Below are 22,390 nucleotides of genomic sequence, written 5' to 3' on the forward strand. Positions count from 1 at the left end.
TGAACCTCCACAAGCTCCACTCAGCACGCGTGGTGGTTCGTGCCCCACTCGAAGGCGCGGGAGTGGGCGCATTTGGGCAGGCTATGGTTCTCCCCTTCTAGTGTCTCAGGCGTCCCTCTCTAACTTGCCTGTTCCTTTGGACATAGGGTGAACTCCAGGAGGACACGAGTTCTCTGGTTTGTTCCTTGCCTGACACAGTTCAGGTAGGACACGTGGATGATGTGCATTGCATGAAGAGTCCCCCGCAAGCCCTGGGCTAGGGTGAGAGAGTAGAGGAACTTGTACTGGCCTCATAAGAACCGGGATGTAGGGTAGCATAGCCTGTCGCACAGAGTTTAGCGAAAAGCACTGGGTGAACCTCAAGAGCTGTTGTTTTGTTGTTTAGATTGCAGGAATTGTGGTGCAGTGAATTTAACTGCTCCTTGGGACATTGGGGTCCCACATCAAGGGGCCCGGGTGCATGTTTGGCCTCTGTTGTTGGTTCAGCTATTGCACACCCTGGGAAGCATCCAAATGATGGCCAGAGGACTTGGGTCCCTGCCATCCATGTGGGAGACCCAAATGGAGTTCTTGGCTTCTAGCTTTGATGCAGTCAAATGTTGCTGGCATTTGGGGAGTGAACCAACGGATGGAAAAAATCTCTCTTTCTCGCTCTCAAATAAATAAATAAAAATGAATAAATACAATTTTGAATGTTATCATGTGAGATTTTGGGGGTTAGAACAGGCACCACTGATGATGGCTTTGACCCAGCCCGTTCTGAGGCCAGGCTAACCCAGGAGTGTTTTCTCTCAGTACCCTAATTGCATGGTCAGTTGCTGGGCCTCACTTGGCACTACGGTGCCATAGTGGGCAGGTCATCCCACCTGTCAAGTGAAGACGACATTTAAGTTTGCCCTGCAGAGATGGCATGACAATGGAGATGGCAACTGACACGAATTGAACGCAGATTTTATCTCAGGCTCTGTGTTCGATGCTCTGCCTGTGTTCTCTCATGGAGTCCCACAACAACCCTTGGAAAGGGTGTTGTAGTGACCCTCCACCCAGTAATTCATAAATGAATAAGCCCAGGCTAAGGCGTAGGGTCCCAGCACACGTGTTCTTTAGTATTTAGCTACATTGCCTGTTTGTGAACAAAAGAATTAGACCTGCTCCCTACTCCTGTGGGTTAAAATGCATGGGACACACAGTACTCCCATGAAAGCAATGAAGCCAGCCCAGGCAGTGAAAGCTCAGAGGAGGGACTGGTGGCCTGGTGATCAGGAACTTTAGCTCCAGTCTAGCTCTGGTGGCAGAGTGAGTTGGACAAATCCTGCTCCAGATCTGGCTTTAAAAAAAGAAAAAAAGATTTATTTATTTTTATTGGAAAGGCAGATATACAGAGAGGAGGAGAGATAGAGAGGAAGTGACCGCAACGGCTGGAACTGAGCCAATCCAAAGCCAGGAGCCAGGAGCTCTTCCGGGTCTCCTATGCTGGTGCAGGATCCCAAGGTCTTGGGCTGTCCTCAACTGCTGTCCCAGGCCACAAACAGGAAGCTGGATGGGAAGCAGGGCCCCTGGGATTAGAACCGGTTTTAATATGGGATCCTAGCACGTGCAAGGCAAAGACTTTAACCACTATACCATCACACCAGGCCCTAGAGCTGACTTGCATCCCTCTGTGTTATGGATACAATGATTCTGATCTGAATGGTGATGGCTCTTGCTAAGGCAACTGGTACCCTGCAGGGTGCTGTCCATTGGAAAGTGCTGTGTGGGTGTGAAGGATGGAGGCTACAACTCATGCACCAGTCCTAGAGAAGTCAGGAGACACTTTCTGGAGGCTGTGGGGTCAGTGGTGAAGAAAAGCAAGGCAGTACACACAAGGATATTTGTGAAGGCACTACTCACCTGGGCTGGAAGGGTACAGGTGCTGTAGCATTGAGACCTTCCATGGCAGGCTGATCAGTGGGGTGGGTGCCTGTGGCCTCAAAGGCAATGTGAGATCGTGAACCATTTGGAATCCTAGAAACTTGCTCTAGCCACTTTCCCACATCCCTGGAGACAGAGAAACAGAGGTCTGTGTAAGGCATGCAATATACCAACTCATCCACCTAGTGAGTGACAGATTCCTGGAGGATACTCATGAAAGAACAGAACAATCTCCCCACTCTGTAGAATACACATGCAGCCATTCCGTGACTGGATAATCTTACTTTATTATGACACACTAACCACAAGGAACCCACTTTCTCAGTTCTCGATGTCTCTATTGCTTGTAAAATGCCGCACCAACTGGGAAGATAATTGCTTTTTCCTAGAATTATATTTCTATACTGCATTTTAGAAAGCCACATCAACCACCGCTACATAGAAGTTCCAGGACTCAGTTTGACGGTTAAAACCAGAAATGGTAATCTGGTGGTGGCTCTGGACTTTTGAGTTTTGTTTGGCCTGCAGGGTGTCAACCTCCCAATTAAATTAGTTAGCAATGCTTTATAATTAGGAAGTTAGCTTCTTTTTAAACACTAGGGAAGCTTGACTATGTAAGGCCTCCCTTCCCTGTGCCAACAGTGGATTCGAATTAAAGAGACACTAGTGCCTTCATTGAGATGATATTCTCCAGTTTGCCACTCTCCCCTGTGATCCTCAACACCAAGGCTAAATCTCCACCACTGCTGTTTATCACTATACTTTTTCACTCTACCTTTGCTTGTAAGAATAAGTGGCACAGATTGACTGTTCATGTTGCTGTTGGAAGCAAGTCAACAGAAGAGAGAGAAGACTGTGTTTTAAGAACGATGGGAAAACATATGTTTATGCATTTAATAAACAATGTCTGCACTGACAAAAACAGAACAAAATTAAGACATCGTTATGAAACACATTCAGCCAAGCTCATTGTGTGTGTTAGCTGAAGGACAAAGCCATAGCTGTGTTGTAACTGGGGGCTTGCCTGTGGTCCAGTTTGTCGAGTCTAATACACCTCTGCACCAGGCAGAAGATTCCTGTCCTGCCCTTGCAGCGGAAGCCTGCATGTATGATCCATGTCTGATAGGTTCTGTGTAAGTACCTGACAACACCAAGTTCACCAGGCTCTAAAATGTAAGGTCCCACGGTCTATTTCTCCCAACAAATAACTGGAAATAGATACACACCCACATTATTGGTTTTGTACCTACTCCACCTGGCAAGCCAGTCCATGTTCCTAAGCGTGAAGAGCCCTCCTTTTAGAGTTTGGCCTGGAGGTAAAAATTATAAACTTAAACTGATTGAGGACAGGGAGAGCCCTGGCTTGGGAGCCAAATGGTTCCAGCTGTGGGTGTGGGAGGGATGGGGCAGGAAGCCAAGGAAGGCATTTCGCCTCCTGCCAGACAGTGTTTTGTGGGCTTCAGCGATTTCCTTCCATTCAACATGAAGTTGTTGAAATAGCCAAGAGGAAGCTCCATGTCAGACTTCTGTTGGTCTGAATTGTTTGCCTTGGTCAGTACGATCTGCGAGACTGGGGCATATAGGGACTGGGGATCTTATATCCCTGCTCTTCCACAGCTCTGCTAGATGAACAGGCTGTTTCATTTTCCTATAATCCATCCAAATATTCCAAAAAGCTTAGTATCCAGGAGCCTTCTCCAAACTGTCTGAAGCACCCAGAAAGGGCACAGAAATCTTCCAGAAACATCTCAAGCTCTGGGTTTGGGAAGAAGTTAGCAAAGCTAGGGAATCTCATTCCAAATCCAAGCTCTCTCGCCATCTGCCCATTATATGCACCTTGCAGAGTCCTGGTGCTCAGGAGGCTCTCAAAGCTTGCATCATAGTCATCTGATTGAATGCATAGAAAAAGCAGAAAGTACATAGCAAGTCCACCAGAAAAGAATCACCAAAGAAGACAACTGCCTTTTGGAGAAACCGTGACAGCTAAAACCCACAACTGCCTTCCAAGCAGGAACATGAATGCCTGGATGTGTCAGGACCAGACTAAGAAGAGGCAATTTTTTCACTGATGGACAATGACAGATTTCACAATTGGCAAACTGGGAGGGAAGGGAGCAAGAAAACACAAGAGGAAGAGTGGATCCAACCCATCCTATGGATCTGTCTGTGGACCCATCCTATGGACCTGTGGGTCCCTGTCCTTGTCATGGATGTGCACAGTGGTTATCTCCCAGCTGCCAGCACCCCTTTAGTTTAGCACCTTCTACAAACATGGCTGCTGGAGTCAGCTCTTCATGCAAGTCCAGTAGCTGTGAGTGCCAGGGAATCAATGGTGCCTCCTGACTTTGTGATGCTTTCCACCAATAGCTGGTGGACCACACCTCAGCTCCATTGAGCAGCCAGGTACCTAGGAGTCCCCAGCAGAGCATGGTGGGCTCACACCTTCTTGGATACCTCATTTTGGCACTTCCCTTACAGTGTTAACCAAGGAGACTGAGTAAATGAACCACTTGCCATGGAACCCTAGTGTCAGGGTCTGCATCTCAGGTATTCCAGATCAAAAGAGCTGCTCCAGGGTCTGCTAGTCTGACCTGTCTCCAGCATCTTCAATTCCAGTCCCCTTCTCAGTGACCAACTCTACCTGGACTCGCACCAGCACAAGGCAGGTGCAAGTCACAACCACATTCCTCGTGCCCATGTTGACCATCTCTTCCTTTCCTCCCGGAGGTTACCTGCTGATACCAAGATATGTATGACACCTCATGGTCTGTTGAGCACACACAAATGAGCAACCTGGAATAGCAGGGCAAAAAGTAACACCCAAAGGGAGAGGGACTTTTTAGCAAGTGAAAGCCACCAAATACATTTTTCTTCCTTCCTCCTCCCAATATGCTGTCCCAGAAAACTAAGGTGCAAGACACCCCAGAAGATGGCGTTACAATTCTGTGCCAGAAGTCATATCCAATGCCTCTTATGGGATCTTCCTCCTTCGCTGCTTCACTTTCCTTTGCTTCAATCCCTAGGATTGTATGCCCTGACAACAGAAGTGCTTAGCCCTCTGCCTTGGGTGCTGCTGCCTGAAGAACTCAGAAGAGAAGAAGCATCAGAGTCTGTTTCCCACCTGCTAACTCATCTGTGCATCTTTAATAGATTGCCTGACATAGTTGTCGCTTTCTACTCATTGATTGCAATTAGACATTGATGTCTCTAAGCCTAGAGCACTAGTGCTAGAGTCTGGCAGAGTCCCTCTGGACAACATTATAACAGATAAACGGGTAGTTTCCGTAGCATGCAGGCACACAGTAGATAGGTAAAACTGTCCTTGCAACGTGAATATGGCTCTCTGTCTTCCTCTGATTGTGTTTGCCCAGTTCTGCTGCATCCCATGTGCCAAAGGCAATCATTGATGTGGTAATCTAGTAGTGAAGTCAAGTGTATGGCAATTGATTATCATCTGCTACAATTCATCCAAAGGAATTAATAGAAATATGATAGTACTTACAGCAGGTGTGTCAGGTCCTAATAGTGGCTCTAATCTCTGAAGTATTGCCTGGGAGGTGTTGCAGCTGAACTACAATTGCGAAGTGGGGGAAGAGAGGTCACTGCAAGGACTTTCACTTGAGTTTGCCTTCCAACCTCTAAAAGTCAAGTTGCTAACATAAGGATTCTGCCAGAAGTTAAGTGTGTAGCCGTCCCAATTATATATTTGAGGTGAAGTCTAAACAAGTCTAGAAAGCACAAATAAACAATGTGAACAGGTCAGTTAATTCTCCTGCTTCTCTTATCACTCTGTAGCCACAGCCTTTGTTTAACTCATAACTTCATAAGTGGTTTCCTATGACCAATAAACAGGGAAGGAAAGAACTCAGGCTGCTTCCCAGATGAGATAGTCTGACACCTTGGTGCTAGTTGCAAAGGGACTCTGACTGCATCATGGCTACTCCAGAGTGGCCCAAAAGGACAGGGTAAGGAGAATCCCTCCAAGGGGGTACAATGAAGGCAGTGCACTTGGTCAGCTCCTTTGAAGGAGGGTGTGGGTGTATAGCTACAGGCATATAGTTGTCCAAGCAAGGGGCTCAGGTCTTAGACAATTGTAAGGGGCATGAAAGATAAAACTATGAGGTGCCAGTGTTGTGGCACAATGAGTAAAGCCATCATCTGCAACTCAAGCATCTCACATGGATGACAATTTGAGTCTTAGCGACTCCACTTCCAATCCAGCTCCTTGCTTGTACCTAGGAAAGCAGTGGAAGATGAAAATGGACTTTGCAGCTATCAGCTGAGAAGTGAACAAAGGGTGTACACATGCAGGACGCAGCCATAAACTAGGGAAGCGGGAGCCCAGCGTAGGAGGGGAGCATAACAATGTCAATTTTCTGAGAATTTAGGGCATGAGGCTTCCAAAAATCACAGAATGTTGAGAGACAGAGGCCATTTTCGAGGGACAGAGAAGACTCATACAACACCTGACATAGGAGCCACAGAATATCCAAAATCAGGCTGTATGAATTAAATTTAAAGACTGTCCCCTGGGGTCAGTGCAATGGCTCAATTAGCTGATCTTCTGCCTGCTAGGTACCAGCATCCCATATGAGCACCAGTTCAAGTTCTAGCTGCTCCATTTCCTATCCAGCTCCCTGTTTATGCTCTGGGAAAGTAGTAGATCTTGACCCAAATCCTTGCGACTCTGAACCCACATGGGAGACCCAGAGGAGGCTTCCTCATTCTCAGATTAGCTCAGTTCTTGCCATTGCAGCCATTTGGGGAGTGAGCCAGCAATGGAAGATCTTTCTCTCTGTTTCTCCTTCTCTCCGTGGATCTGGTATTCCAATAAAAACAAATAAAATCTTAAAAAAAAAAAAACCTCTCCTAGGCAAGGTGTTTATTTAACCTCTCTGGGCCTTAACTTTTATGAGTTAATACAAAGTAGATAAGTGTCCAGGCACACAGCATCTCACTAAGTGTTCTGTGTTCTCATTATTACTGATTTCTTTTGTTTGCCTAGTGCAAATAAAAGGCTCAGACTTACAATCACAGGATATCAGACCTAGAAGAATTCTCAGAGCTCTTCAAACCCAGGCGCTTCTCATGCCCAAGCCCAGCTTCCTGCTCAGAACTTTCTTCTCTGCCTGTTGTGCCTCCTGCACAGCTCCTTCACACACCCACAGCCAAGATCCACACAGATCAGAACTGGGAGTATTTCATGCTTCTACAAGTTGAGCCATTCCTAATCCAAAAATCCCAGGTCCTTGGGAAGTTTATGGCCCAGTAAGGATGACAGTTAGAACACCCATGTCTCTTGCCCCATATTAATGTGCTCCCACTCATAGCTCCAGTTTCCCACTAATGGGGATCCTGGGCGGCAGTAAGTAAAGGCTCAGGTGACTGTGTTCCTGCCATGGATGTGGGAAATTTAGCCTCCAGCCCCAACCGGGGACCTCTGTCGACATTTGGAGAATGGATGAAATTTCTCCTCATCTTTCCCTCTCATATTAATTAGTTAATCAATTTTGGAGATTAAATTGTTTTCTTAAGCTCTATTTGTTTTACTTGAAAGAGTTAGAGAAAGAAAGAGAGAGAGAGAGAGTTTTCCATTTATTCATTCACTCCCCAAATAGCTGCCCAGACAGAGCTGGGCAGATCTGAAGCTAGGAACCAAGAACTTCCTCTGAGTCTCAAGACCTTGTACAGTGTTGCACTTCTTTCCCAGGCCATTAGCAGAGGGCTGCTGGGTCAGAAGTGGAGCAGGCAGGACTCGAATCAATGCCCCTATGGGATACTGGTAACACAAGCTAGGGATTAGTATACTACGCCACCCTTAAATTAATTTTTTAATGTGAAATTGAAAGCGCTCCCAAATCCAAAACTTTCTAGAGCACCTATGATGTCATAAGTGGAAATTCTCACATTCTGGGATACACAAAAATTGCTAAAATTGTTGCCTAAAATTACCATCAAGCTATGTACACAAGGAGCATATGAAACATAATTAATTTTTTGGTCCAATCCCTTAGATGTCTTAAAATGCAAATATCCCCAGACCTGAAATTCTATACCATTTTGGTTCCAAGCAATTTCTATGTGAAACTCTGAGCCTGGGACATGCCATGGACTGCCTCAGGAAGCACCACCCTGCCCCAAGGCATTAGTCAGTGGCAGTCCAGGCCCAGGTTTTAGAACCTGGGACCCAGCTGCGGCAGAATCCCTTGTGGAAAAAAATGTTGAAAGCACAGATTCCCCACGCTTCACCCAACACAAGTTCGGGGGTCTGCGGAGGAGGCTCAGGGTTAGAATCTGAACCAGCTCCCTGGGTCCTTTTTGCACACACTGAAGTTTCACATCTGTATTTCTCATGACCCCTGGTTCCCAAGCCCCGCTGTGGAATGCCTTGCATTAGAAGACTTTCTTGCTTCAAACACTTTCCCCTGCAATGGTGCTTGTGCTGTCTCCAGCTCAGACACACTGCCCAGATCCTTCTTGGATGAGTCTCACCACTCACCACTCCCTTGGAAGAGCAAGAAATCATGTGTTTTATCCGAGCTAAGTCCTGGAGGACTAAAACCTTGGCAAGAAAGTAGTCCAGATCTAGAAAGGCTCTGCTTTGAAGATTCGTTGAATTTGCAGAAATGGACCACCGAGGAGACCCCTAGAACCTGGGCTTGACCCAGGAGGCCTGTCAATGGGGTCGTGAGACTCCCTGCCTTCCACTGTCCCCAGCTCCCCTTTCAGTGCACCAGACACTGCCCGTCATTTCCCCAAAGACCATCAGGAAGGGTGTGGCAAACACAGACACATGAAATTTCACTGCCATTTTTATCTCAAGGAAGATAAGAGTAGGTAAGCGTGTCTTGTCTTGAAGATAAGGCTGTGAAGATAGGACATGAAGTCTGGGCAGAGTGAAAGGAATTTTATCACCAACTGAGGCTTGATGTCCCCCAGACAGCAGGACCACACTTTGACCTTGAGAATGACCAGAAGCATAGATGACAAAGAGCAGAGCCCTTGCTTATCCCCTCTTAGGGGTCACACTGTCTCCTGCCCACCAGTTCCACTGGACTTAACTGCAAAGCACCAGAAGTGGCCAGGTAGATTGGCAACAGGTTGTAGCCTCCTTCTGTCTCTCAAGGTCTGGAGCTCAGGACTCACCCAAGCATTTATAACTTGACAGTAGCCCTCCTGGGGGCAGTTGCTTTCTTTACAACAGATTGGAATGCTGCTGGCCTTTGGCAGGGCAAACAGGTCCCATTGTGCAATGTCCCAGCAAAATGGTGCCCACTGGGCAGCCTGCAATTTTTTTTTTCTGCACACGACCCTTGATCTCACAATCCCACAAGCACACACAGCTGAAACAAGAACCATGTAGCAATGCGTGCTTCACTGCATGCAATGCATTCTGATTTTTCAATTCTATTCTGTCCTGTTACATCAAAAAGAAGAAGAGTCATGATTCTCAAATGGGCAACACCATACTAGGGTGTGAGTATTTCAAAACTCTTTATTAGCCCCAGTGGATGAGAATACAACATGAATTTGCCCATCAGAATATTTGTTAACCATCCTTTGACTTAAAAAAATTCAAGATTAGAGCTGCTGCTATGGTGTGGCAAGTAAAACTACTGCCTACAACCCTAGCACCGTATATGAGAGCTAGTTCAAATCCCAGCAGATCCACTTTTGATACAGCTCCCTGTTAATGGCCTTGGGAAAGCAGGGAGAAATAGCCGAAGTCCTTGGGCGCCTATACCCACTGTGGTAGATCTGGAAGAGGCTCCTGGCTCTCATTCCTGTGGCCATGGTTTCTGCCAAGTGCTGTTCCAGCCCATACTGCTCAGGCAATCCATATGGTTTGTGTTTCCTCCCAGAGGGAATGACTGGGTCCAACCCATTCAAAAGCTCTTGCATCTCAGTGGATCAGGGAACCAGTTACCACGGGAATCAGGTGAGCATAGCACCAATGATCTCAAATCAAGTGGAAAGCCTTAAGGAGCATTTCTTGGCTTCACCAAGCTACAGCCCGGTACTCTGTGCCTAACAGGCAGCCTAGCTCCTAGATCAATTCTAGAAGTCATTGCCACCATGAATGAGCAAACCAGGATCTGAGCAATCTGGGATCCAAGCTGCCCCCAAGCCATGGACCGGGCCAGGTCCTGGCATGGGATCTGTGACACAGCCTGGTGGGAAAACTGGCCATACTCTGATCACTTCTTAATCACAAAGGTTTCAGATAAAATCACCTGATTCCTTCTTCAGACCGCTTCCTCCTAATGTTTATGCCATACCCTTAGCACCCATGGCATCAGGATATTAAACGTTACCATTTTCAGAAGCTGGGACCCCACCACAGATGACCCTTCTCTGTCTTGCTTGTGCTGTTTTATGAGTTCTAAGACACTGCTCTCATTTGGAGAGAGAACATGTGACGTACCACACATGCCCTCTGCCAGGTACACACTTGGTGTACCACCAAGGACCACGTGCCACCTTGACCAACCCCCACATACTCCAGAAAGCTAACCATACAAAACCTTGGTTCTCATTCACTTCTTGTTTAAGATTTTAAAAATTTTATTGGAAAGTCAGATTTACAGAGAGGAGGAGAGACAGAGAGGTAGTTGTTCCACCCAAGTGGTTGCAATGGCCAGAACTATGCCAATCTGAAGCCAGGAGTTTCTCCTCTGGGTCTCCCATATAGATGCGGGGTTCCATGGCCTTGGACCATCCTTGACTGCGTCCCCAGGCAGGGCAGGTAGATGGATGGAAAGCAGGGCTACTGCGTTTTGAGCCAGTCCCCCATATGGGATCCCAGCACATGCAAGGCGAGGACCTTAGTCCCTAGGCTACTGCATCAGGCCCCTCATTCACTTCTGTTCTTTCAGTCCTAACTGGTGGTGATCCCTTTCGTGGAGCCTGTAAAGCTTGTTCTCCACATCTCTTATTCAAGGATCCCAGCAGTCCTAGCATTAGTATCCCCAGTTTAGAGATGAGGCCAGTGAGACTCAGAGGAGCTACATAATCAGTTTTCCCGAGGTCAATATGTTGCTAAAAGGCAGAACTTGAACTTGAGTCTTCATACTTCACATTCCTGTTCCTACTCCCATTGTACCTTATTCCATTATCTCAGGAAGGCACAGTTCTCTTTTTGAGAACTTCAGTCAGCTACCTTGCAACCGGTCACTACAAGGGCTTCAAGTTCACACAATGAGTGGCAGGAGTCTACAGGGGTCTCCAAGTGGGATGCAAGGTCTGTTAGTAAGACAAGTCCAGAGAAGTCCCAACACACTGTAACCAATGCGGGGGCCCTGCTGTTTGGTTGGGGGGTTAGATCTGGGATCTACAGCTGCAATAGTGGCCCATGTTCTGGGAATAAATGGAAAAGAGCTGGCTTGATGAGATTCTTCTTAGAAAAGCTCAGAAGTGAGACCATTATGCACAGTGAAATAAGTCAATCATGAAAGGACAAATACCGTATGTTCTTTCTCATAGAAGAAAACCATCATGCAAATTGGGCTTTTGTGTTTTCTTTTCATCACCCATGCATTGGTTATTCAGTGGCATGTTTTATCGATGCTATCATGCTGTATTGATTTTCCTTTTTGTTTTTGCTTTAACTTCATATCTGTTGTTGACCTTATTTCGTGCCTTCTCTTTTCAGGGAATATATAGTGATGGAATAGTAGAAGTTACCCTATCCAGATGTGAAGATGCAATGCAACATGCATCCTTACTTCCAGATCAAAGATGGACTTTCAACGAAACTGTTGGACATATCTAGACAATGGGATGCTGGAATGTCTGACATTGTCTGCACCAGCAATGTCAAGGCTCACTTAAATAACAGACAGATGGAATTACAACTTATTATGAAGGACTATACTATTGTAACAATATGGGCAACATCAGATAGGAGAGGTGGGAATTCGGCAAAGGGGACTTGCTGAATCTCAGACCCTACATACTTGTACCATAAAATTCAAAATAGAAAAATAAAAATAAAACAAAAGCTCAGAAGTATAAAATATCTTTTAAAAGACTCTCATCAAAAACAAAGAAAAAGAGACCTTTTTAATTACTTCGAAAATCATCAGAAATAGTTGTTTGTCCAAATGTTAGCCTACAAGGGATTTTTTTGTAAGCTAAATTTCCTATTTTATGTTTGTAGACCTCATGAAGTGGAACACCTACATTCTTCAAAAGATACTTTGAAGCCATAAAAATGTTCATTTGCTTTGACTTAGTCATCCCTTCTGGGAAGTTAGCCTAAGAAAATACTTTGAAATATGGAAAAAGTCCTATGCAGAAAACAAAATTCATCAAAGAACTGCTTGGTGAAAAACTGGAGTCCACCCAAATATTCTGAAGGAGGAAGAAGGGGAGTTAAACATAAACCTTAAAGAAATATCCTATAACCATTAAAAATAATGGTCTGGAGTTTACAGAGAAGCACAGAAAATGCTTGTGATAAAATACAAGGCACAAAAAGTCAGGGAAAATACTTGAATATGCATGCAATATAAAAACAGCAAGAGAAGATTAAAAATGCAGTTGTTGCTATGTCTTAGTGGCTAGTTGAAGGATTTTACCTTGTTTTCAAATTTATGTACTGTTATGATATCTCTGGTATATTATTTTCTAAAGTTCCAATCCTTCAAAAAATAAATAAATAAAAACCAGCAATAGAAGCTCTTAACACTTCAAGCAGAAAGAGATTTCGTGTAAAGATTCTCTAATGCCTACGTTTTCCAACTGCTAGGCACACACAAGAGGCTTCTTGTCAAGATCATTTATTTCAAGATTGTTTATTTTGTTGGTGACTCTCAGGGAGCCTTGGTCAGTGAGAGGTGGGTCTTGTATCTATAGACACATCTCATTTCTCACTCCACCATCCAGAACACTTGGAGCCCTGGAAGAACTGCAAGGAAGCTCCAAAGTTCACATGGAAAGAAATGTATTTGGCAGGGCACATGTCCCAATCAAGTAGGCGGAGAGCTATAACTGCTGCATACCCAACGTGCTATATATGTGGAAATTGGAGTCAACTTCTACTCCAGACCAACTTACAAAGGCAATTAACTAAGTAGAAGGTGGGGTGGGGATTGTCACAAACGCAACTGCAAACATCTGGGAGAATGCAAACTGGAAGTGCACATCAAAGGAACACAATTCTCCCATGGCACAGTGGCCTAGAGGCTAATGTCCTCACCTTGAATGCCAGGATCCCATATGGTCGCCAGTTCTAATCCTGGCGGCCCTGCTTCCCATCCAGCTCCCTGCTTGTGGCCTGGGAAAGCAGTCTAAGACGGCCCAAGGCCTTGGGACCCTGCACCCACATGGGAGACCTGGAGAGAGAGCTCCTGGCTCCTGGCTTTGGATCAGTGCAGTACCACCATTGTGCTCACTTGGGGAGTGGATCATAAGATGGAAGATCTTTCTCTCTGTCTTTCCTCCTCTTTGTATATCTGACTTTGTAATAAAAATAAATAAATCTTTGAGGGGAAGAAAGGAACACAATTCTCACCATCAATAAAATGAAAACGGAAGGAGACCTACTCCAATTGCTTATTAGCACATCACAAAGTACCCTCAACTTGAGCAGCTTAACACAACCACCATTTGATTGTATCTTCTGACTTTAAGGGTCAGGAATTGCAACAGGGCCCCACTGAGTGGTTTTGTTGTTGTTCTTCAGGACACGTCATGATATTTAGCTGGAAAATGAGTTCAGGGAACCCGAAGACTCTCACTGGCTCAGTGCCTGGGGAGGCTGACACCACGTGCTCTATCGCTCCCATCCTAGACTTTCTTACATGTGGTCTTGGGGTGTGAGGTGGCGGATCCCTTTCCCAGTAGCTGTCATTCCCCAGAGCGGGTGTTCTCCAGAAAGAAGCTGCAAAGTTTCTTACAGACTAGCTTGGACTTCTCCTAACTGCACTTCTGCCTCACACAGCACAATTGGGCAAGCAAATCACGAAGAGGAGTCTGGCTCCCACAAGCAGAAAAGCTAGATTCTACCTCTCAATTCCTGGCCACTTTGGAGCTATGTAAAAATTGCTTTAATGTTCTTACACTAGAAGGGAGGAATTGTAGGGAGAAAGAGTGAACATACAACCCAGGGCAAACCAAATCTCTTGGAGATAGAGCACACATGACTTAGGGATGGCGCAACCTGGGCCAAGTCACAGAACATCTAAAACCCCTCATCCACTTGGCCCCACAGTCTCACTTCTGGGCAACCATCCCAAGCAATAAGTTACACCAGAGACATGAAAGATGTACTGTTATGTGCCAAAGTGACAAATTCAACAAAACCACCAGTTCAGCGGAAGGAGAAAGCTCTGGGGTTGACATCACCCTGGGAGGATAAGTAGCTATTGAGAATGTTAACAATGTAAATTTGACAGAGAAATGGGGACGATCCTTACCATGTAGCCTGAAAAGCAATAAAAAGGTAATGTGTGCATAAACAAGGATGTGAAGGGAATGGGCAAGAATGACAAGTTTTACCCAGGGTGATGACATTATGTCTGTCTTAGTCCATCTTCCGCTACTAACAGCATCATTCCACAGGCTGAGCATGTCATAAATAAAAGGGCTTTGCTTTGACTCATAGCTCTGGTCTGTGGTTGAGGAGTGAGCTCTGGTGATGGTAGACTTGCTTGCAGTCACATAACACAGCCAAAGAGGACCAGACTGTGGCTTTCCTAGTAGACCCACACTTTTATTTATTTCTTCATTTATTTATTTATTTATTTAATGATCTTTACATAGTTGATTAGGGCTCAAAGGGTAAAGGGTTACAGGAAAATGGATAAGACCATTGTTTCCACATTCTCTTTTTTCCTTCCTACATCTGGGGTAAGGGAAGAGATAAAGGGAAAAGCCCCACCCAGCCTCCCAACCCATCCCAGGGTCCCTGATGTGGGGCATGCCCTAAGGGTCCTACTCAAGTGGTTTTGATGGTTCAGCAGTTATGAATTGCTGCCAATCTCACCATTCCAAGTGCGATAAAATCTCTCCAGAATCCACTGACTGACATAGTCCACCTTAGAGTCTTCACTCTCCCAGATTTTAGCTGCCAACACTTGGCTGGGGTGGTTGATTTATTTGTTCTGTCTTCTTTTCTGGTACCAGGTGTCCTCTGCAGGCTCCAGTGTACTGCCATATTCTCCATGTGCACCTGGATATGCCATCCACTGCTCCAACTGAGTCATTGAGGAGGCTCAGCATTGACACACGCACTCCACGGTCAGACCATAGAACCTGAAATTCTCTCCATGGTTGGGGTTCTGAGTCTAGCAGTTCGATTGGGGAGATACCCAAAGCAACTTCGTCTGAGGTGATCCCAGACCAGATTTTTGTGTGTGCTTGCCAGTACAGCGTCTGTGCATCGCCCCAATTAGCCTATGCATATGCTGGTGGTTGCAATTGCAATTGCTGGGTCAGTTCTGCTTCCTGTCTTCTACACAAACCAATGGGTGTTGGAAGCCAACCTGATCCTGCCCACCACACACTCAGCCCTCACACTAACCAGTGGAAGCTGCAACATAGTTGGGGTGACCCACAATAACCCCCACCAGTCCTGCCCCCTGCCATGGTTCCCATGCTTGGCAATATGTACAGCAGACTGGTCCAATCTGTCCCACATTCAATTCAGCATTCATATATGTCAATGGGCATTGAAGCATAGTTCAACCCAACCAACCCCATTATCCAGCACACACACACGTCGGTGGTGCCACTCTCTGTCTAGCCATACCTGCCCCAGTCCTGGTTCTAATGCTCACCAGACAGAGTGGCAAGCCAAGAGGAAGGTACCCACTGTTTCCCTACTAGGCCACTCCCACTCCCAGATCATGCACTCTCCAGGTGGTTCTGCAGTTTGGCTTGAGAGAATTAGCCCCTAATGCCAGCATCTGCCAGCTGATGCTATGGCAAAACCCAACCTACCCTCACCCACTCTGACTTATGCTTGCACCAGTAGGAATAGTCAGCCCAGCCTGGTTTTTCCCTGATCCAGTTCACATGAGGAAAACAGGTGTTGTAGCCCTGCCCAGCCTGGTCTGTCCCATCCCAACTCATGCTCTCCAGTGGGAATGGTGATCCAGCAGGGGAGCCCCATGCAGCCCCACTACCAGCTTTGCCCCCTCCCCGTCAGTTCTCACTTGTGCTGATTGGGTGCTGCAGTCGAGTCTGGCATGGCCTGTCTCGTCTCAGCATTTGTTAGTGGGTGCTGTAGCCTGGTCTAGCATGGCTTACCCCTAATTCCAGCTCATGCTGGTGGGGCCTACAGCCTAGCTAGCACCCAGTCACAGCCTTCATGTGTACTGGCATGTTTTGCAACCAAACCTGACCCAATCCACACTCTATTTTGGTGCTCGGATTCACCAACGGGTGATGTGAACTGGTTCAGCCTGATTTACCCCTACCTGTGCCAAATGTAAGCTGGTGGGTACTATTCCCTGACCATGGTCTGGGCTGCTCCCTATTGTGGTTCTTGCGCTCATGTGCATGGACTGTGTCCTGATAGAGGAGTTTCCTAGGCTCCTCCATCAGCACCTGTCCCATTGCCAGATCTTGTGCATACCAGTGGGTACCTGGGCCAACCCTTCTTAGTCCACCTCCTGTCCTGGCAAGAATAGTGGCCTTTCCTGACTGGCCTTCAACCTATTCTGGTTCTTACTACTGTATGTTTCAGCCCAGCCAAGCCTGGTCCACATCCAGACATAGCTCATATATGGCTCAATAGGGGCAGAGACCTAACCTAGTCCGTCCTACATCTACCCTGATTCTCACAAGCACCAGTGGATGCTGGAGTCTAACCCAGTCTGGTGCACCCAGCCCCAGTCCACACTTGTGCCAAGGGACACTGAAGCTATATCCAGACCAGAACACAGCTCCAACTCCAGCCCCACACTCACCAGTGGGAACCCCAACTCAGTCAGGGCGTCCCCTTAACTCCTCAACAAGGCAGGTTCCCAGCCATAGATTGCATACATGTCAGTGGTTACTCCGACCCAGCTTGGCATAACCCCTCACCTGTCTTGGCCTTTGCCTTAGATGCTATGGCCTGGCCTGGCCTGACCTGGCCTGCCCTCAGTCCCACCACTCACTGGTAGGTGCTGGAACCTGACCCTAATCAGTCTGTTCCTATCCCTGGCTCATGCAAACCAGTAGGTGTGATAGCCTAGCTCAGCATGATCTGTGCTCCAGCTTGATTTTTACTCTTTCTGGTGAGCTAAGGTTTGCTCTACCTGCCCAGCCCCCTCCAAAACCAACCCACACATTAACCAACAGTTGGAGTTACCCTGCCCAGCCTGCCTGTCTCACAGGCCTGGACCACGTGCTCACCAGTGGGAGCTATGACCCCATAAGGGAGTTTCCCAGGTTTCCCCACTTGGCCTGCTCCCTGAGCCAGATCTCACATGCACCAGCAGATGCTAGGCCCTTGCCTAGCATAGTCTGCCCCTTCGTCTTTGCCTTTGTATGAGCTGGAGGATGTTGCAACTTGGCCCACTCCACACCCTGTTTGAGGATGCTAATGCAGATGCTGCAGCTTGGGCCTGCCCAGCCTATTCTCGGCCCCAGTACCTTTGAGTGTGGGCGAGTTCCATGGTCACTCCTAGCTAAGCCCATCACCACCCCAACTCTTAAGCTAACTAGCAGGACTTACATTTCCACTGGATTGGTTCCACTTATCCCCTACAGAATCTACCCCCAGATCTGATTCTCCTGCCTGATCCAACACCCAGTCTAGTACTAGGATCTAGTCCTGCCAGACAGGCCCCCAGCCATAGCTTTCGTGTGGGCTAGGGTGTGGTGGTCAGCAATGTTCTGTACTAACAGCCCATCTCAGGACTCCCAGGTAGGCTGGTGAATCAGTCTGACCCATACAGACCATCCGGCCTTTCCCCTCCAAACCATTAGGTCTAGGTCCCCTCACTGACCTGCAATTACAGTGACCCCATCACTGGAAGTCACATAAAATTCATTCCTCACCTACATGCACAATGGTTTTATCCATGGATGTCCTTATGAAGCAATTACATACCTCCAAGACCCTTGAACTCACTGCCAGGCAGCCAGTGGGCAAAGCACAGTGCCACTTGGCATGGTGGCTGCCCAAAGCCCAGGATTTGTTCACCATTTGACAGCAGTGACAATGGCCAGGACCCTAAGCAAGAGTCAGACCTGGTTTGGGTACCCCCAGCAGCTGCCATGCTGCTGGAAGCTTTCACCACCCAAGCTCCATGGCTGAACTCCCCCTAGGCCCTTCCCTCCGCAAGGTGGTAGACCCACTCTTGAGAACACACACTAGCCATCACCCATATGGGTGGACCATGGGTTCCTCAAGGTCTCAGCTGGCCCCACCCTTCATTATCTCCTAATGGGGATGACATTTTAACTTAGAGTCTGGAGAATAGAAACCATGTTCAAACCTTAGCAAGGCCATGACAGTTTCTTTCAGACTTTAAAGTACAAGAAAAAGAGGAGCATGTGAAACCACACCCACACAGCTGCAACAGCCAAGTGCGGATGCTGGGACATTAATTCCAGAGGCCAAGGGACCAGTCTGTTGGACAAACAGGTCACAAGGGGGAACAAAAATAAGAATTGAAAGATAAGTGTGAGAAGTATCGCTGTGCAGACATAATTCCAATCCTGGTCCAAACAAATGCACTCCCATGACAACATACTGACCAGCCATCAGGGGAAGATGAATGGCCAACTTTTGTAATGTTGAGAGCTGTTTTATTTTTAAAAGGTGATAAGGGTACATGATAATTTCTTTAAGCTTCATGTTTTAGAGACAGATGCTTACAGATTAAATGGAGCATGATCTCAGATGTATGTTAAAAAATAATTGGAGATGGGCCCAGTGCTTTGTGTGTGCCGGGATCCCATGTGGGCACTGGTTCATGTCCCAGCAGCCCTGCTTCCCATCCAGCTCCCTGCTTGTGGCCTGGGAAAGCAGTCAAGGACAGCCTAAAGCCTTGGAACCCTGCACCTGGGTAGGAGACCTGGATAGGTGCAGCTCCGGCCGTTGCGGTTGCTTGGGGAATGAATCATCGAATGGAAGATCTTCCTCTGTTTCTCCTCCTCTCTGTGTATCTGAGTTTCCAATAAAAATGAATAAATCTTTTAAAAATTATTCAGAGAGGGAGCAGTGAGTAGGGTAAATGGGCAATGCGATGGGATAGGGTGGCTGAAGACAAATAATGGTTGGGAAGGAGAGAGGGAGGTATTCACCGACCCACTTCAAAAGGTGTTAGGTGGGTCAGCCAGGAGCCCTTAGGTCTTAGCTCCACCCCTAACAGCCTATGTTCCCACACCAGCATTATATCACTTTCATCTGTATTTCTCTGAAAGTTTCCCCAATGAAAGGAGGTTTTTGGCTTGTTTCTTTCAATGTTCTTTAAGGTGGCTGAACTAGGGACAAGCCAGGCAGCAGTTTGGAGCAGTGGCCAGAGTGAAGGTCTTGGGAACCACAGTAGGTCCTTACAAACACTAGACCTGCTTATGACTGCACGTGGGCTCCTTTAAGCCCCGGGAGCCCCCGAAGGCCTCAATTCCCTCAGTCAAGAAGGGTCAGAAAGACCCTCTCCTCCCCCGGGGGGTGGGAGATGCTACTGAGAAGCAGCCATGAGGCTGATTAATGTCTCTTGTGGGCAGAGTGGCTGGGGGTGCTGGGCATGCGTTAGCAGCAGCATAAGGCACAGCTTCATTCTGAATGGCTCATGGCCTACCCACTCTTGGCACATTCTGTGAGTAGCTACACAGTGACCACAGCTGCTACTGATCCAGTGGCTAATTACTGCTCAAATCATAACTAGAGAGAGAATGCAGAGGTCAGAGTCTTGTGGAGGAGACAGACTTTGTGGCCCTGATCTTTAAAGAAGTCAGAGGCCACTGGACCACAGTAAGTCACAAACTGTTGTAAGGACAGGCATTGGTTGAGGAGCAGACAGGGAAGAGCCAAATGTTAAGGATCTTATCAAAGCCGGAGAGATGCTGGGCCTCTAGGGGACTCTGCCTGCTAGGACGAAGGAAAGGATCTGAGGGTCCTGCAATGAACTCCCAGCCAACAGCTGTCCCTGCTTGTGTGTCCAGTGCCAGAGGCCCAGATGTGCCACATATGGAGAGGAGGACAGCTGCAGGGCCAAACCACCATCCTAGCTTGCCCGGGCCTATGGGTTCTCTTGGAGGACAAGGATGCCTGCATTCAGATGCATAAGCCAGGAGAGGCCAGTGTCCAAGAGAAGTGGAAAAAGTCCCCCCACTCAGCTGCCTTGCTTTGTGCTAGAGGGAGCCATGGCCCAGAGAGGATGCCACCTACAAAATCCAATGATGGCAAGGTCAGGGCAGAAACCCATACAATTTTTTTTCTTTGTTGTTTTAAAGACTTCCTGCTTAATTTGAAAGACAAAGTGACAGAGAAAGAGGGGAAAAGAGAGATCTTCTATCCTCTGGTTCACTAAGCAGATGGCTGTGATGGTTGGAGGTGGGCTAACCAAAACCAGAAGCCAGGAACTCCATTTTGGTCTCTCACATGATGGCAGAGGCCCAAGCACCTGGACCATTAGCAGGGAACTTGATTGGAAGTGGAACAGTCAAGGTCAAACCCACAATGCAATATGCAGGCAGTGGCTTAATCCACTATGCCACAAAGTTGACCCCATAGGATCTCTCACTGGATGTTCTAGCCCAGAAAGCCTGATAGTCACTGGATCACGCTATCTTTCTGACACCTTCTCTTGATGCTCTCTACCTATAAGGTGGGGTCTTATCTGCTATGGGGGCTGCCTTCCCATCCCCTTCCCAGCAGTAATTTATAGCAAGAGCAACAAGACCACCAACTCACCTTGCAAAGGTTCAGTGCCCCATGGTCCCCAGGGTCAAAGGAAGCTCCACCGATTTCCTCCAGAAGCAAGAACCTTCCATCAGAGGAAGTTTTGTTTTGTTTTGTTTTTTGGGTTTTGTTGTTGTTGTTGTGTGTGTGTGTGTGTGTGTGTGTGTGTGTGTGTGTGTGTGTGTGTAGTGAAGAAAGAGAGGAGAAGGGAGGATGGTAGGCAGACACAGGAAGAGCCACTCTTGCACTTGACTTCCTGTGCTTGAGAGCGCCCTGCTGTGGAGAGGAGGGCAGGTGGAGAAGGGGAGTGGAGACAGGTGGGAGAGAGCTCTTGGGTATCAGCTTCACAGCCACACTCCTCTTCCTAATTCTTCGTCAATGAGGAAGCCCTTGACATCTCGATTGGAGCTCCAGGTACAGCTGGCATGTGCTGTTTGGCAGGCAGGATCTCAGGGGGAACCTCAGGATACAGAAGTATCCTTCTCAGGTAGGGTCCAAAAGATTGGACCAGGAGGCAGTGGGAATTCCCCCAAGAAGTCAGCATCTCTAAGCAGAGGTGCTCAGCTCACCAGGAGCCCCCCTCACAGACTCAGGCCTGCAGCCCAGGGCTTCCCTTGGCTCAGTCTGCCTGTGGCCTCAGGAACTCCACACACACAACCAGGCTGACAGTTCCTGTCCTGATGGCTTTATGGAACCAAGCAAGTGTGTGAATAAATTCAGATCTTCTCTTACTTCAGGGCCAATGGGGGAAAGTCTTGGAGACAGAAACTGAGGAGGATGAAGAGACAGTTAACTCTCAGACCTCAGAATCATGTAAAACATCATGACATGTTATTAGCTAACCCTTCACCTTGCAAGTGTCAGGATTCCACATAAGTGCCAGCTCATGAGTCGGCTGCTCTGCTTCCTACCCAGATTCCTGCTTATGGTCTGGGAAAGCAGCAGACGATTGCCCAAAGCGTTAGGCCCAGCATCAAGTGGGAGAGCTGGGAGAAGCTCCTGGCTCCTGGCTTCGGATCACCTCAGCTAGGGAGTAAAGATGGATGGAAAATCTTTGTATCTCCTCTCTCTGTAAACCTGCCTGTCCGATATACAGAAAGAAATAATCTTTAAAAAAAAAAAGTCTCAGCCAGTGAACATTGGAAAGGGTCCTCTCCCATCTGCTGAGGAGCAGCCACAAAGCCCCCAGCTTCCATCAGATGTGGTGGGAAGGACTGGTTCCCCAACACTCCCAAGAACAGGAACAATACAGAACTTCTGCTCCACTCTCATGGCTATTTTGCATTGTAACAGAGACTCTAGTTAGTTCCCAGAGGCAAGAAAAGTGAAAGGCATCCAAAGTGGAAGGGCAGAAGTGAAACTGCCTTTATTACAGATCACATCATTACTGATAGGAAAAAAAAAGTCCAAGGAAATCTACAGTAAAGCTGCCAGAGCTAGTAAGTGAGTTTACTGAGGTTGTAGAAAACTGGACCTGGAGCAGTAGCCTAGTGGTAAAGTCCTTGCCTTGTGAGCACTGGGATCTCATATGGATACCAGTTCATGTCCTGGCTGTTCCACTTACCAGCCAGCTCCCTGTGTGTGGGCTGGATAAGCAGTCAAGGATGGCCCAAGGCCTTGGGATCCTGTACCCCT

The sequence above is a fragment of the Ochotona curzoniae genome, unplaced genomic scaffold (assembly GCF_017591425.1).
Source record: "Ochotona curzoniae isolate NIBS_2020 unplaced genomic scaffold, NIBS_Ocur_1.0 scaffold_3208, whole genome shotgun sequence".
Taxonomy (NCBI): Eukaryota; Metazoa; Chordata; class Mammalia; order Lagomorpha; family Ochotonidae; genus Ochotona; species Ochotona curzoniae.